Here is a 17,348-nt window from a genome sequence, read left to right on the forward strand (position 1 = left end):
TAGGAAGATAACAGAGATTGGATAAGGAGCCAAAGGAGGGAGACTAGGATGAGGAAACAGTGCTGGGGGAGATCAGGCAAAGACAGATTGGATGAGGAGCCTGGTAGGGGAGACTAGGACTGGCTGTGCAAGGAGACTGGGAGTGAGATAAGACACCTGAGGAGTAGAGGCAAGGAGAATGGGACTGGGACAAGGAGCCAGGGTTATGGAAGAAGCAGAACCCAGACAGGTTAGAGGGGGTGGGGCAGAAAGGTTCTTGTTGGGGGCGGGGGGAACAGGAAGAGTCTGTGCCAACTAGAGCACATTCCCCTCCAAAACCTGGAGAGGAACCCAAGATTCTTGAGTCTCATCATTCCACAGCTGTCAGCAAGTATCTATGAAACCCACTGGCAAAGTGTGTGTCTCTCTTCCCTCTTTAGTGCTGGTCCACGTAGAGGATTATATCCTACTACTGCTATCAGTTACTCAGGTACTATAACAATGAGCACTGTAGAAAAGCCCATGAGAAAATTAATTAATAATCCTATCTTCAGAGCAGGGTTTGAATCATATGTGGCACATAAGGCATGGGGCTGTACCTTGAACTCAGAGAAAACAAAATTTTGAATTAAGTGAGCACTATCCATCCTGCAGCTCATTAAGTGAGCACTGACAGGAGATAGGAGTCCTGCGGAAGAAATACTATGTAACATGTAGTTAAGGACTGTATCATAATGCATCTGCACAAGGGTGAGAAATGAAGGTTGCACAAGCAACTTTAATAACTTCTGATAGCTTGACTTTGCATCCTTAAAAATGTTATTTGAATGCACCTGTGTGTGTATAATTTTTTACGCCCACCCACACACTTACTTTCCTGGAAGTAAAGCTAGGACCCTGATGACTATAAGTTACCCATTCTGTAATAAAAGACGAGTCATGACTTTCACACTCTTGAGAGAGTTCAATATAAGTGAAAAATAGAACAAACAAAAGCATCTGTTGAAATTAATCACCAGAAATTTTCCAACCCACTTCTAACAATACATCACTATTACTTCGGCTCTTGTGGGTCTTCTCAAATCTAATTCCAAACATTGTTGTAAATCAACTAAGACAAAATCAGTCCTCTTATACGATAATGATGGAATGTTCCTAAGAACAAAACAAATGTGCAGAAGTGCCTAGAAAAACATATTAAGTCATCATGAGAAACGATGTGTGGCTAATCTTTATTAATCTTATTGCCCTTGCAATAGATTTGCTGGTTATCACTGGTCTCCCAGGCATGATCTAATAGTATGTGGCCATTATTCTATTGCTGAATGGATTCATTACTCACTCCCTCTGTGAACACTTAAGAGAATTCTTTACTAATCAGCATAACTCCCCAATGAGTTTGAGAAGACATATAGGAGTGCACTTGACTGTGTGTGCTATCATCCCTTTGGTCCAGTTGGGCAAAAGTAGAACTTACTGCATTTGGTTTACTATGAATTTTGTCGTTTTTCATCTAAGAATGTTAGTACCTTGAATGTCCATTGTCTTCAATAGGCTTTGGGGCTATACCTTGAACGCTGAGAAAACAAAATATTGAATCTGGCCTAATTTAGCCCACTTGTTGCCCACTACTTGTATACCTCAGGTTAGTGCCATCTGAGTTTATGCCAAGCATCGATATAGTCCAAGTTTCATGCCCCTAAGCTACTACCTACCAATTGGCAGCTTAAAGACTAACAGATTTATTTGGGCATAAGCTTTCATGGGTAAAAAACCTACTTCTTTAGATGGGCTTTTTACCCATGAAAGCTTATGCTCAAATAAATCCGTTAGTCTTTAAGGTGCCACCCGACTCCTCGTTGTTTTTGTGGATACAGACTAACACGGCTACCCCTCTGATACTTACCAATTGCCATAATTCAGGCCAGGTAACTGTAGAAGGAAAGAGCAGGATCGTCCAGATGCTGAATTCTGAAATAATCTTACAAAGCATTGGGTTGTGAAGGCTGTAATCATTGCCAGAGCCATATACCTGTATCTGTAGATGAGTAGAGTAATTCAGGGTCTGATTCTACAACCTTTACTCACAGGAGGATTCCCTCAGGAATATATTTGCATTGCTACTAATAGGGCCACATATCTGAGCTGGGGCTACTCAGGTGAGTAGAGAGGCTGTTCTGGTTCCTATGTTCCTCCAACTGTGAGCCTGAAAGCTGAAAAATAGCCAAACGTGCACAAAATTAAACAAAGCAAACTCAAAATGTATAATAAATCTAATATATGTTTTCTTAAAGAAATATGTATTTGCATTAAATTGCAAGGTTGTGACTAAAAATGGCAGGACAAGAGAACAGAATGATCAGAATAAGTGCTCCGAGTTCCTTAGGCCAACTGAAATTATTAAAGGATAACTATCTTTCAGTTACACCCACAAAGAATTTGGCCACAAATTTACTAATAAATGAATTCCATTATGCAGTATTCTATCACCAGGTGTGCAGAGGCTGTGACCAGTTAAAAGTTGGAAAGCAGAGAGCAATCCTGCCAGACATCTCTCCATAGAAGCTAACAAGCATGTTGGTTAGTTCTCTATCGGTACACTTGTTGAGAGATGCATTCGCAACGTTTACACATCATCTCTTTTGAGCTTGTCTTTCCATGTTGGTGTAAAAGAAGTTCTGAAACATTTAGACACCCCCTTCACTTGTAGAACTTTAATTTCTTCCTCACAGAGGCGGTCAAAAAAAATGGGAAAGCTACATCAATCTACTCTGGGCACTGGGTGTTCCAATTTTTGTGGGCAGCCTCCTAATGGATCTGTTTGTTGCAGAAGACAAACAGCATGCTGGTGGTAGTGCAAGAGCTGCCACCAACTCCCTCTCCCCTTCCAAAGCTGCCACTGTGGTGTCAGGTATGGTGAAGGAGCTAATTCTATTTCAGGCAGGTAGCATGACAGGGACAGAAGAGGGACCCATTCCTTCCCTACATTCCCCTTAGGCAACAACAATAGACAACAGGTTTGGCTCGTAACTCCCCACATGGGCAGCAGTTCCATCCAGGGAAAGGTGCAGGCAGATCAAATTCTGCATGTGCATCCCATTGACAAACTTGCACTCACCCATGTGTAGGTCTTGCCTCAGGAGGTGTATGGACTTCAGTGGAAAAACATTATAACAATAGTTTTAAATTACTTTGACTATCCTTGCTCCAGGTTAGTGTGCTACGGAGTTGTTGCCAATCATGGATCTGACATACTACAGCAATTAGTGTTAAATAATGATCAAGCAGAACATTATCACTGAGAGTATTCGACAATTACTTGTTACACCAACCACAAGAAACTGTTCAAACTGTGTAATAAGGCAGCAATTAGTACATTCCACTATGCATCCCACTGCCCAGACTATCTCTGGTACTGAAATCCTCTTCCTTGTCTTCCTTGTCTCTTACCTTGACTACTTCAGCATGCTTCTTTATGGCTTCCTCTGGCTCCAGCTCACCTGAACCCAGGAGGTGTATGTCAGCCCTCAGCCAAAAGTTTCAAAAACGTTAACCAAAAAAATTACCTAAAAATTGCAAAAAGATTCAGCATTTTCCAACCAGCCCTACTGCATCTTGCCACTGCCAGCCTTCCCATGCTTCCAGCCTCAAACAACGCCCATTCATGCCAGGATCCAGTTCAAAACCCCACTCCTCTTGTTTTCAAAACACTCCTATGACAGGGCACTGAGCAGGAACTGTTGCTCCAGCTCCAATTAAGGGAGGTGAATTGGAGCTAGTTAGACCACCTTGCCCTAATTGAGGAAACAGAGACAGCTGCTGCCTAATTAGGCTGGGGCTGTATAAAAGCCTCAGGGGAAGGAAGCCACAGGGGGAGCAAGAAGAAAGGGAAAAGACAGGGAACGGAAGCAGGAAGATAGCTCTCCTCTCCTGCAGATGGTAAAGGGCTACCTGTATGGTGAAAAGGTGATGGGACCACAACCTGTAAATAAACTGCACCAGTGGTTACTGAACCCAGGGTCTCTGAGTGACTTTATCAGCCCAACAGGGGCAGGAGCCAAAGGGCCCTGCAGCATCCTGTTACGACTCCCCTGGTTTTGCTCCAACTTTTTCTGCATGTCGTATAGCACCGAACACACTAGCATCTCTTAAAACCATCAAAACGGATGATCATACCAACCAACCACATGGGCCTCATTTCTCTGTTCCTTCCAGTCTCCTTTTTGTCATTTTAGACAATTTCACAAGTGACGGTGTCAGAGAGCTTTCTTTCTGCAATGCCTGTTGATACCAATTCCCTCCAGAGGGCAGAGCTTGACAGTGAAATGGGAATAATATGCTCTTCTACAAGGGCAAATGAAAGATGGCAAGTGGTACTGGTGCTAGTAGTAAGATATTTAAGTAGCCACTAGCTCTTTAACCTTGAACTCTAGAAATACTAGATGAGTTTCAACCCTAAAGCACTGACTTCCTTATGCCTATGGTCTCAAATTATTCCAGCTTAAGACTATTTTACCAACCACACTTATGCTTCCTTTTCTTTCACTGCCAATCCCAGCCTGCATTAAGAACTGGATTTTCCAAAGAGCTCCGCACCCAGCATCACCCCGGTGACACTTCTAACCAGAGTTTCACGAGATAGTAAGCTCTTTTGAAAATCTGGACCCATATGCAAGCAGCATACAGTTGGCCTCTTAACAGACATATTCTAATGAGAGTTACAGATATAGCTTGATGAAATCCCATACTGAGAGACTTCAGTACCTTCCAGACAATAAAGACACTAGAACATCCATTCACTATTGTTTCCATTAAGGAAGGCAATTAATAAGTATCATTTAGAATGATTATTCTACTGTCCCTCCCCACACAAGTCAGAATTGCTTGTGATAAGCAGGATACTGAAGAAAGCCACATATGTTATGAACTTATTTGCTTTCAGCAATAAAACACAACATTTTTGCAGTAAGAATAATCTTACAGGCAAATTACTAGTCTTAGCAACATAAGACTATTTTAAGGCACATTCTTAACTAAGGTAATAGTGTAATTTGGCTTGCATGGGAGTGTTTTATAAATAGTAGATATAGCACTAATGGTCCAATTGTCAAATGTGCCCCACTTCCTCAAATAAAATGCCCGGATCTGCAATTAGGCAATTAAAAGGGAACTTTCTCTGTGCTAACATGCCAAATGGAAATTGAAAATAAGGTTTTTTATGTTATTTTGAAGCACTGTACTAGAAATTTTTTGCAGCATTACAGTCCATGGACAGAAACCGTTTGTCTATCTTGACTAATTAGATTATAAACTCTTTGAGGCAGGGACTGAGGCCTGGTCTACACTACGAGTTTAGGTCGACTTTAGCCGCGTTAAATCGAATTAAGCCTGGACACGTTCACACGACGAAGCCCTTTCTTTCGACTTAAAGGGCCCTTTAAATCGGTTTCTTAACACCACCTCCGACGAGGGGATTAACGATAAAATCGGCTTTAGGGGGTCGGAATTGGGTGTGTGTGGACGGAATTCGACGTTATTGGCCTCCGGGAGCTATCCCACAGTGCTTCATTGTGACCGCTCTGGACAGCACTCTCAACTCAGATGCACTGGCCAGGTAGACAGGAAAAGCCCCACGAACGTTTGAATTTCATTTCCTGTTTGCTCAGCGTGGAGAGCACAGGTCGCTCATCAGCACAGGTAGCTGTGATGGAGTCCCAGGATCGCAAAAGAGCTCCAGCATGGACAGAACGGGAGGTTCGGGATCTGCTCGCCATATGGGGAGATGAATCAGTGCTGGCCGAACTCCGAAGCAGTAAACGAAATGGCAAAATATTAGAAAAGGTCTCCAGGGCCATGAAGGACAGAGGCCATAACAGGGACACACAGCAGTGCCGCGTGAAAATTAAGGACACAAACAACTGTCACACAGAATGCCCCCCCCCAAAGATTGAACTCAAAAGCCAGGGTTTAAAAGGAGGGAGGGAGGGGGGAAGCAAATGAATACAGAATAAATCTATTTTTTACATCTTAAGACGACGGTGCAGCATGACTGATAGCCCTTGGCATTTTCTGGGTGCTTGGCAGCAAATACTGGGCGCTTGGCAGTAAGCCTTCAGGTCTATTGCACGATCTGATACCCACTGCAATATGACAATGATGGATACCAATCGTAATATGCTATCTACTGCCCAAAAGGCAAGGGGTTGCTGCTGTGTAGCAATCTAGCCCCACGTCTGCCAGCCCCGTGTCTGCCAGCACCCAGATCGCCATCGGCCTCTTCTGGGTGCTTAGCAGACAATACTGGGCACTTGGCAGAAAATAGCATACTACAACTCTGCTAACGTGCAATGATCCAACAGGGCGCGTAGCAGAAAATAGCATACTACGACTGATAACCATCATTGTCTGCCCGAGTGCCCATGATCGACAGCCACTGCAGTACGACGACGACGGATACCAGTCATAATATACCATCTTCTACCAAAAGGCAAGGGGCTGGTGCAATGCAGCCCTACGGCTGCCAGCCCCACAGCTGCCCGCACCCAGATCGCCAATGAAGGCTACCAGTCATGCTGCACCGTCTACCGCCAAAAGGCAGTTAGCTGCTGCTGCTGTGTAGCAATGCAGTCCCACGTCTGCCGGCACCTAGATGACATATGGTGACGGTGAGCTGAGCTGAGCGGGCTCCATGCTTGCCGTGGTATGTTGCCTGCACAGGTAACCCAGGTAAAAAGGCGCGAATCTATTGTCTGCCGTTGCTGTGACGTAGGGGGAGGGACCTGACGACATGTACCCAGAACCCCCCGCGGCACTGTTTTGCATCATCCGGGCATTGGGCTCTCAACCCATAATTCCAATGGGCGGCGGAGACTGCGGGAACTGTGGGATAGCTACCCATAGTGCAATGCGCCGGAAGTCGACGCTAGCCTCGGTACTGTGGACGCGGTCCGCCGAACTAATGCACTTAGAGCATTTTATGTGGGGACACACACAATCGGCTGTATACAACCGATTTCTATAAAACCGGCTTCTATTAATTCGATCTAATTTCGTAGTGTAGAGATACCCTGAGTCATGTCTGTACAGTACCTAATGCAGAAGATGTCAGGGCTGGGGTATGGGCAGTCTAGCCTAGGGGTTAGTATCAGGTTGAGGCCAAGATTCCCAATTACCAGGAATCAGGCCAGTTTGGAACACCAGGAGAGCAGAACTGAAAGACAAACTGGAGGGCCAGGATCAAGAATCGGGATCAGAGAGCAGGAACAGCTAAACACTAGACCAGCAGTCCATAGCAGAGTGAAGCCCACTTGTACAGCCCAATCAGGAGCCTTGGGCTCCCAGTCGGAGTGTAGGGGTGGGAGGCTTGTGCTCTAGTTGGACTTCCTGGACTATAGTCCTAGCTACTATCTGTGGGTGGCAGATGGGCGGATGCTGCTGCCTAGGATTCCCCCATAGACCTAGGTTTGAGACCTAGAGGGTCTGATGATGGGGCCCTGATTCTGAGTGGGGATCTTGAGTGCTATAAAATATTAATAATCAAAAACCAACCAGCATTGTTATGTCTGATCCAGTTTAGCTTCAGACTTCGAGTTTCTCTAGCAAGAGATTTCCATATATCATCATGCTTCCAATTCAACTCTTATCCAAAACCAGAAGATGTTTTGTTTTAAAGCCACACATCTAAAATCCACTAAATTTAGCTGAAAATTATCAGCTTTCTGGGAAAAGTTCTTTGTTCAAGATTCAATACAGAACATGCTGATCAGCTAATGGACTGTTGATATCATTACACACAGGTAGTGAGGTTGTATTACTCACATACATTTTTTTAAGTACATTGCAAGAGAGGATAAAAGCAATCATCGTCTGAAGTACCCATTATTCATTTTTGTAGTTCTGAACAACAAGTCCCTATTAATTTAAAGATACTCCTGGAAGAGATAATTATTTATGTTCCCTTGTGTTGCTTCTTCATCCAGCTATGCTTGTGAGCAAAATAAATCGATCACAAGCTGATCTCATGTTGCTGGGAGTTGAGAGTTCTCAATATTATTATTTATTCCTTGTTTAGCACTGAAATTTACAAGACGGGAAGATTAAACTTAATGTTACAATAAAGTCAGATGCATGGGGCTAACTCTGGGCTTCCATACCCACACTGTCTAAAGGAAGATAATGAAAATGCTTTCTTATAGATTCTTGTATCTACACTATGCTGCTCCCTTGAAAGCATGGACATTTGATATTCATCCAGGACATATCACTTGGGACTAACAAAAATAATAAAACAATGGAACATACAGTACATGTTCATTAGACATATTTCCCACTTAAACAGAAGAGAATGTGTTAATATAGTGTCCCCCGATCTTTATTTTCTCTATTTCCACTATGTTTTCACAAGACGTGGTATTAAATAAACTTATTCTCTGCCAGAAGTATCAGAATGATGTATCTGGTTGTGCTAATAAGCCACAGAGGGCCCTCCTGCCATCAAGATCTTTTGTTGTCATTCTTTTTATCAAGAATAAGTGTGTATGTATGTGAGAAGTAATTAGAAATTTCTCTAAACCAGCACATCCTAACCTGAGAAATGATCTTTCTAATCTGAGAAGGATGGCTTGCTAGTCCCTATCTTTAAAATGGGGAAGCCCATTCAAAACGGTAGAATTCAGACTGATGGAATTTTTAAGGGTGCCCAATACAGATGTTTTACTTAACAGTGACTACAGCAGAGCAGGGTTGAGTTGACTATTCTCTGCTCTGGAATAGGTTTAAACTGGGGTTGAAATTCAAGATCAAATCAGAGCTCTAGTTTGAGTTCAGCGGCAGAATTTTTGCAAGATTGGAGGTTTCCAGGAGATTTCTACTTCACCTGAACCAAAACTGGAAACTCATTCCCTTTGTCTTGCATAGTAACCGGGAACCAAAATTGTAGGGACTGGTTTGGATCTGAAATCTGATAGAAATACAGAAGGCTTTGGATGTGAGGATCTTGTTCACCCATCTATAGAGTACTCTGGAAAGTGGGATGAAACCAGAAGAGGTGCTGTGGATGTCTGGCCCTTACATTGAAGTCCCTTTCAAACAGGGCCGGCTCTGGCTTTTTGGCCTCCCCAAGCAAAAAATAAATAAATAAAAACCGCGGCGGCCAGAACGGCAAAGCAAAAAAAACCCACCTGCGGTGCGGCCGGAGCCAGGGTGCAGGGGGACACCCTGCGCTGCAGATGTGCCCCAGCTAGCGGGGGGAGGGGGAGGGAGCGGGGGGAGAGAGAGAAGGAGGGCGGCCAGGGCTTCAGCAGGGTGCTGCCACGTGGCCCCTCCGGCCGTGCCCCCTGCCGGGAGGGCTCCACACCTCTCCGGTCGGCTGGGAGGGAAGGACGCGGGCTGCCCTACCGGGCTTGCTGCAGGGGCTCCTGTCCTCCACGCCGCTGCCCCCTACAGGGTGGCCGGAGCGGAACAACAACAAAAAAGAAGAAAAAAAAAACGGCCGTGCCGCCCTAGGATTGGGCAGAATGCCGCCTCCTACAAGCTGCCGCCCCAAGCAGCAGCTTGCTCGGCTGGTGCCTGGAGCCAGCCCTGCTTTCAAATCACATCACTGTGATAGCAGAGAGTAAACAGCTGCTTGTAAACTTGGTCAACTGGATGGAGGCAAGAATGTGCTAGGTTTGAGGTCTAGCCTATTTTGGAATTTTTCCACAAGTAATAGGACTATCATATATAATATTAAAAGAGCTTGGTTCCAGAGGAGAGACCTATTAGTATACTCAATAGAATAAATAATTAAGACTGCTCAGAAGATAGTGAAATGCATATTTATTTAATCATTCAATTAAAATATATTTAGGGTACGGAATGTGGGTTTTTAAGTGAACTGATGCAGTGTCATTCTAAAATATATTTTTAAGTATGACAAAAATTGTATGCATTTCCGTTCAGTGTCATGCAGTATTTCAAAGAACTCTTAGGGCATTCTCTTTTATATTAGACTTTTGCTTTCAGTTTCACCATGGCATACTAATCTTTAATTACAGTTCAGTCAGTGGCACATCATTTCTGATAACAGACTGAAAGGCAATTAATGTCTTTAATGCCACCGTGACAAATTTTCTTTACCCTTTTCTGCTTAACTAAAAACAAAGGGCCAAATGTTGCCCTCCAGGCACATTAATGCAAGTTACAGAGCTAGAAGAGTGAACTTTGATATTTGAAGTCACAAATTCTTATCCAAAGCCAAAAATGCCATATTTCATCCATATCTGAATGTTAGCTGAAATGTAGATTAGCTCAGTTCAAAACATATGAAACCAAAATCCTTCTTGAAGAAGAGAATAATGATACTTAGATCCTTTACAGTGGGAAGTAATTGAATCTGCATGCCTGTCACCAGCGTCTGCAGGCACCATCTCCTCTATCCTGTCCAGGATTGTGAGCTATGAGATGAAGAACCAAACTCAGCTGAACGCCATTGAAACTGGGACAGATGTCAGCATCCCTACTCTCTGCTTTTCAACCAGTCTAAAACACACAGACAACTGGCCAGAGGACACAACAGAACTAACACAGAAATCCTCTCCACTGGCTGGGGAGTCTATTTCAGCCCAACAGCAGAAGTAGCTCTGTACCACACCAGTGCATCCATGCTGTGGGGAGCGGGGGGGAACTGGCCAATCCATGTGGAGGCAGTTCCTCTGGCCCTACTCTGCCTCTGCTGCACAGGAAACTCAAAGTTGGGCTTTACATTCCATGGGGGAGAAAGGAGACACATCCCTTCACAGCTCTCCAAAATCCAGCCTGTAAACACCCAAAAACCCACACCAATTTCATTGCCAGGGAAACTTCCTCAGTCACAGAGATGAGAGCTGGATTTGCACCTTAGCACAAGAATCAGTTTCCATGGCTGTCCTGAGTCCTGGCCATCTCATGCTTGATGATAACCACAGATAAAATTAACCAGCATATACTTATGTAATCCAGGAATCATTCATTCATCCTCAGAAGTCATAGAACCATAGGGTTAGAAGGAACCACAAGGATATCTAACCCCCGTCAAGATACAGGATTTGTTGTTTTAAACTATCCAAGGCAGATGGCTAACCAGCCGCCTTTTGAAAACCTCCAGTGAAGGAGTTTCTACAAAGACCTTGGCAATCTGTTCCATTGTCCTACTGTTCTTACAGTTAAGAAGTTTTTCCTGAGATTTAATCTAAATCTGTTATGTTGTAGTTTGAACCCATTGCCTCTTGTCCTGTTCTCTGTGCAAGAGAGAAAAACTTTTCTCCATCTTTTTTATGGCATGCACCAATGAATGCCCTACTCTATAAATACAGAATTTGGCACAGCCTCTAATGAACCAGCAGGGACAATGACAGGACAGAAGAAGTGGTGCAGCAAGCTCCATCTATTAAAGAGAAAACATCCCTCCAAAAACCTCACCTCATAGCCCAGTACACTGAAAGGAATGTTTCTTGGTCCTACTGCTGAAAAATAAGGGTAGGACATTGGCTTACTTGAAGATACCTGATGGGTTTGAAGACAGACCGGCCAGCAGCCCGTGTATAATTAAAAGAGCAATCTAGCTAGTTAAGACCAAGAAGGGGAAATGAGGCCAGTTATCCATCCTTTGAAAACATTGGAACTCAAACCCCAAAACATGTAGTTTAGTTCTCAGTGTAGAACCCACACTGTTCAAATGAACAGCAGAACTACCTCACTATCACTCAAAATAAAGAAGCGACTGAACAGTTTTAACTTCTAAGTTACTTCTAGAAGTCATCGGCTGAATGCAGATATTATCATGTGAGGTTCTATGATTTGTGGTATACAGGTGGTCACACTAGACAATCACCTTCAAATGTATGAAAAAGTTCAGTCTGTCCGGGTATGGATCAAGTTTTAGGCCAAGATTTAAGTCAGTTCTCATGTTATCCAAACAATTTTGCTGTAATTGCCCTTCCAACCTGTAACAGGTTGTGCTCACCACCGTGGCACCTCCTACTGGTGACTCTGGGAATTAGCTCTGTTCTAGCCGTGAAGCACCCTCTGCGGGTGGTGTCCCACCCATTGTCTGCTGTGCTGTCTGGGACCCGCATTGCTCCCTGGCTTGTGGCGTCCTCTTCTGGACACAACGCTTCAGCTGTGCCCCACTCAGTTCTCTTCCCTTCCAGGGGTATCCACAGTCCTCAGTCTGCAGCTGCCCTCGTCACCAACTGCAGCCCCAAAGTCTAGCCCCTTGCCTCAGGGGCAAGCCACAGTCTGTATCGGGCCACGCTCCTCCATGGCCAGGTGCAGTGTAAGGGGGGGCGGGGAGGACCCAGGCCCACCCACTACTCTGGGTCCTGGCCCAGGGACCCTCTGGCAGCAGCCATGTCCTGCCTTCCTTCTCTCCCCTCTACTGCTTGCACTCCCTGGGCCACTTCCCTTTGGCCCTTGCACCTTTTCAGCCCTTTCTTTCAGGGGTCTCAGCCTGGCAGGTATCAGGCTAGAGCTTTCCCTCTGCTCCCCTGAACCTGCCCAGCACTGCTCTAACTAAGTTGCTATCCCTGGGAGGGAGGAAGGGAGCAAGCCCTCCTCCCTTGCTTGTCAGGGAGAGACTCCTCTCTTGTCTGCTTTGCAGCCTTTATATAGGGCCCAGCCTGGCCCTGATTGGCTACCTTTCTGCCCTTCTCTGATTGGCTGGGTTCTGTGCAGCTGCTCCAAGGGCTGCTATTAACCTCTCCTCTGCCAAAGTGGGGCAACTGCCCCACTACAAGCCCATTCAGGTACAAATGGCAGAAATCTAGCCTGACAATTGAACTCCTGCAGCATAGAATGTTGTTTACAATGCAGGCAGAACTATTTTTCTAGGATGTGATTCCAAAGGTGTGACAGGATATAAGCAGCGGCCTAGTAAGGCAATCAATCTCCCACACAGTACTGAGAATGTATTTTGAGATAAAGCACTGTGTGTACACACAAAACTGAAAAGCACAACTACAAAGGTATGTGGCAAGGCAACTTACTCAACAATGAGTTTTGCTGGACAAACTTTATTCCATGAGAAAGTTCCCCCAGGCTAGGCAGAGCTTTGCCATTAGATCCTGCAGCATTTGAACCATTTTAACAGAGCCACTTAAACAATCATTAGCGCAGTTTGTGGTTCACTACTTATGTAAGTATGCAATGCTTTAATCTTAAGAAACCCGACAGTGCTTATATCAGAGATGATCCACTTGTGCAAGATTATAAGGAACAGCAGTGGTGGACTAATTCTTCCATCAATGGGAGAGTTTTATGCTGGGTTGAATGAGCTACATAAAAATTAATTGGCACTAAAAAAAAATTGCATTAAAAACTAATGATATAGACTCAGTAAAGAAACTGAAAATTCAGTGCCCTTTGAATTACTACTGACAATTAACTTCAAAAGGAGGGAATAGTCGAGTTTGCTTCAGATAAGTGATAGATGTTTGTGGAGACAGCCTCTGAATAATTACAAAGGAATTACCCCAGTCCCTTGCGTATAATTTTATTTTCTCATTTTAGATGACTCCTTCATTCAGAGTGCCCAGGCATGTCATAGAAGATAGTGGGCAAGGGTTCTTCCTATGCTGCCAGTCTGTGAGGGGAGGTGCAGCCACTCCCTGCTATTAAGGGAAGGTCTGAGAGGCTGTTTGTGCTGCCACCTAGCAAGGTGATGCAGTGACCCCTGTAAACAAGGAGCGGGGTGGAGAAGCTGATTGGAGCCTAGGGGAAGCTAGAGCTGAACCCAGGGAAAGGGTTAGTGTTAGAAGAGAAGACAGACACTTGGGGAGAAAGGGCTGTGTCTAGTGAGACTGGGATGGAAGATTGGCTACGTTTGTTTGAACTGGGCTGCTATTCTGGAAGCAGGGAGCTTTTATGTTACTTAGTCACTTCAGTAACTGAACTGCGCTGATGGCAAGAGACTCCTCAGAAAGGAGGAGAAACTGAGGCACCAGATGGGCCCATACCCAGATTGGGTAGATCCAGTTACACCAGGATTCTCATAATTTTTGTCATAGCACTGACCGCATTGTAATGGAGAGAGTGTTTTGCCTCCTCTCCCATTTGTGATCTGATAATATCCCTGTGGCAACTACAGCAATTGCTTCCACATAAAAGTTATGTTAGGAAGGTATATGTTCTTCCTCTTTCTGCCCCGGCACATGATTCCCTGCTGCTTGACTCTCCTCACCCCGACTCCACACCTCCATCCTGTTGCCCCCATACTTTCCTGTTCCTCTGGATGTACTGCCCAGCTGCCTCACTCCCTTCTCTCCTGACCTTTTGCTTCCTCTTCTCCTTTCATATGGTAATGACCACCAGTGGAGACAGCTAGCCTAGCTCCTCCTCCTCATTTCAAGTTGTTTTTCAAACCTCAGGTTTCTTCTTTGCAGTTAAAATCCTGGACACTTGTAGGAGAACCTAGGAGGAGATTCAGCAGCATGGGACCATGGACCACAGGTCGGGAACCACTGTACTCACTATATCCATAAGTCATTCCTATTCAGTGCCACACTCTTCATGGAGCAAATTCTGCTTTGACTTACTGTATATCCAGTACAACCCCCATTGGCTTCAGTCAGGTTGCACAAGATGTAAGTCAGTCCAGGATTTGACCCACTCTTGTCTACACAGAGAAGTGCTCTCTAGCAATGAACAGTAAAACTAGCAAAGCAGCTCTTAGGGCCTGATCCAAATCCCACTGATTTCAATGGGAGTCTTTCCAGGAACTGCAGCAGGCTTGGATTAACCCCTCAGTCTCCAGACAACCTCACCTTTTTGCCACTCCATCAGTTACCATGCTCAGCCTGTTCTCAGGACTTACACTAGTCCAAAGAGGTTACATCTCCAGACTGGTAAATGAACTAAGGCTATGTCTGCACTGCAAACAGAGGTGTGACTGCAGCACGTGTAGACATGGTGCTTTGATCTAGCTAGTGCGAGCACCAATAGCAGTGAAGGCATAGAAGCATGGGCTTCCACGCGGGCTAGCTGCCTGAGGTCCTAGGTAGCTTGTACAGTCTGCTGTTTCACTGTTATTAGTACCTGAGCTAGCTTGTTGGGTATGTCTGTGTGTGCAGCAATCACACCCCCTAAGTGCTGTATGTAAACAAGGGGTAAAATCGTGGCTTCATTGAAGTTAATGGCACAACTCTCATCTACTTCAGTGGAAGTAGGATTTCACTCAAGGCTTTCTTATATCTAACAAAAACATTCTAATTCTTCTTTATCATTTCACAGCCATTCTGGGTTGGCCATTGCATGCATTCCATTTGTATTTGCTTTACCGGGCAGATTGGTAAACTAGCAGCTTAATCCAGTTCCACTGTAATAGCATTCAAAACAATTACAGAAAAAATGGGCCTCTCATTATTGTTCAGATTTTGTCAGAGTTGTCCCCCTTATCTAAAAGCTTGTTTTATTGCCCTTCACTGTGTATTGTTTCTTATGGCAGATGTACTGGATGCTATATCAAATTCTTCGGCTTGCTTTAACTTTATGAGACCAGCTGTGAAATCAGATATTTCAAAGAGAAATACATGCCCAGGGGTTGATGGCACAAGGTGCTGACTATCCTCAAACTTCAACTGACTTCAGTGGGAGCTGAGGAGCTTAGCAACTCTCCAGAGGCACTTGGCAACATGCAGAACAGGCCCTGAAGGCATTTGTCACCTTTCAAGTTATTACGGTGTGTCTTTTACACGTGAAGTGTTTTAGATCATAAAGTTGGACAGAAAATAGTTCAGACCTGTTCTGTAAAGATACAATAGCTATGCAACCAAGTAGCAAATGGCTAGTAAACGCTTACATGGCCAAGTTAAACAAGACACAGCTTAGCTCATTAGCTTGCCTGCTCCCCACTTCAGAGCTGCCACATATATGAATCCAAAGAGAACAAAATGAAAGGAGCAAAGCTTTAGAGTTTAGTAAATAACAAAATCCCCTTTCTGTATCTTTTTCATTACGTTTTTGAATTTTAGAATGACGACAAATACATTAAACAAATTGCTTTGCTTCACAGTAACCCCATCCAAGAGCCCAAATAATCTTTTATTCTGACACACACCAAAACTCAAATCAGACAAGCAACCATCTATAAGCTTGGTTGTGTGTTTCTTTCTTTGTAGACTCTGTCTTCTCCATCTTGCCACAGTGATAATTAAATGTTTCCCTGAAAGAAAGTGTTGAATTGAATATGAACATAAAAATGGAAATAAATAAAATAAATTCCTCTTCTCCCTCTTGGAATGGGATGGTCGGTCTGAAAATACAGTAGTAGAGCATTTCATAAATAATGGCTCACCTTTCCTCTCATTAGGCCATTAGGCCCAGCCATGTATAAAGGCTGAAGAGGAGCAGAAGAGTCGATTTCTTCTGACTCAAAGCCTCTGTGTTTGTGGCAGTTCATGGATCAGTCTGGTGTACAATTTGGATTCTCACATGTACGTTTCCTTTCTTTTTCCTTGGGGAAGCACAGACATATGCCTGTCATCTGGCAATAGCAATTACATTTAGCTTGAAAGTACTGATGGGTCTGAGTTCATGACCCAAAGAAGATGGATGAGGTAGAGGTAACATACAGCAATTTCAAATACTGGACATATTCAGAAATTGGATGTTTTTTTAAAATGACATATACTCTCTCTGACAATAGTAGGGAATAAGTGTTAAAGAAAATGTCTTGTGGATATATCTTGATATGAATTTGACCCAAGGGATTTAACCATTTGCATTAGTCCATGCTGTAATATATTAATCTCTTCAAATATCCCACTGGGTAGAAGAGAATAGCTAGAATAAGGTTAAATACAATTTAGTAGGGAGCACTTAATTCTTTTGTGTGCAATATGCACTTGCAGAGCAATGAGATGATTATTTATAAAATGCCCAAACATGTGGTAGGTGTCTCACTGAATACATAAAAGAAACAGTCCTTGCCTGAAGAACATATTATCCACTTTCAGACATGATGTACAAGTGCTTACAAAGCATGAGGCATGGTGGGTTCTCCATCACTGTCAATTTTAAAATCAAGATTGGATGTTTTTCTGAAGATAGGCTCTAGCAATTATTCTGGGGAAGTTCCCTGGCCTGTGTTAGACAGGAGGTCAGACTAGATGATCACAATGGTCCCTTCTGGCCTTAGAATCTATGAGGTTAGGGAGGAAGGGAGGACAAGGGTTACAGTAAGTAGGTTATTAGCGCGTCTTCATGGTTTAAAGGGTTCCACTAAATTTACAAGCGACTGTGGATTGAGTGGGAGAGATGAGATGGAAGAAGGCAGAGAATGTGGGTGTAGGAGAGCATCAAGGGAAGGACAGGAAGATGGTAAGGAACGGTGGCCTTGGGACCAGCAAGAGGACGGA

This window comes from Terrapene carolina, unplaced genomic scaffold (genome assembly GCF_002925995.2).
Source record: "Terrapene carolina triunguis isolate 2854851 unplaced genomic scaffold, T_m_triunguis-2.0 Scaffold23, whole genome shotgun sequence".
NCBI classification, from domain to species: Eukaryota; Metazoa; Chordata; order Testudines; family Emydidae; genus Terrapene; species Terrapene triunguis.